The sequence below is a fragment of the Penaeus monodon genome, chromosome 15 (genome assembly GCF_015228065.2).
Source record: "Penaeus monodon isolate SGIC_2016 chromosome 15, NSTDA_Pmon_1, whole genome shotgun sequence".
NCBI classification, from domain to species: domain Eukaryota; kingdom Metazoa; phylum Arthropoda; class Malacostraca; order Decapoda; family Penaeidae; genus Penaeus; species Penaeus monodon.
In genome coordinates this window covers 1780076-1780468 of record NC_051400.1, presented here as the reverse complement: position 1 = coordinate 1780468, position 393 = coordinate 1780076, and the positions used below count along the sequence as shown (strand labels likewise).

The 393-nt window shown below is 40.2% G+C and overlaps 1 protein-coding gene across 2 annotated transcripts in view; it reads right to left on the bottom strand.

Annotated features, from left to right (window-relative positions):
• The window catches only part of LOC119581626 (GATOR complex protein MIOS-like), a 17311-nt gene that overhangs the window by 12221 nt on the left and 4697 nt on the right, over positions 1-393 (bottom strand). The window lies entirely within an intron of this gene.

Below are 393 nucleotides of genomic sequence, written 5' to 3'. Positions count from 1 at the left end.
ACCATGAGAAAATGCAAGCAGAAATAAGAGAACGTTCACTTTTCTTGTGGTAAAAATTTCTCATCCAAAGGTGGAACATTTGTGTGCCTCACCTGACGTATCTTGCAATTGCATCAGTCTCTTGCTCTGGCAACAATGCAGTTCAGATTATCAGCGTCTGCATTTGTATATAGCAGAAACAGCACAGACCTATTTCTCTAGCATCACTTAACTTGCAATGTACAGCAGGTGTGCAACTAAATTTTTTGATGAATCATATAAGTAATCCTACTTTTGCATGAATCACTCTTGCCTGAAGTAGTAGCAGTCATGGAAATGACATGCTTGGCAACCAGCCAGACCAAGGACTATTAATTCTGTGCTTGCAACACGAGTGGAATATGACAGACAGAG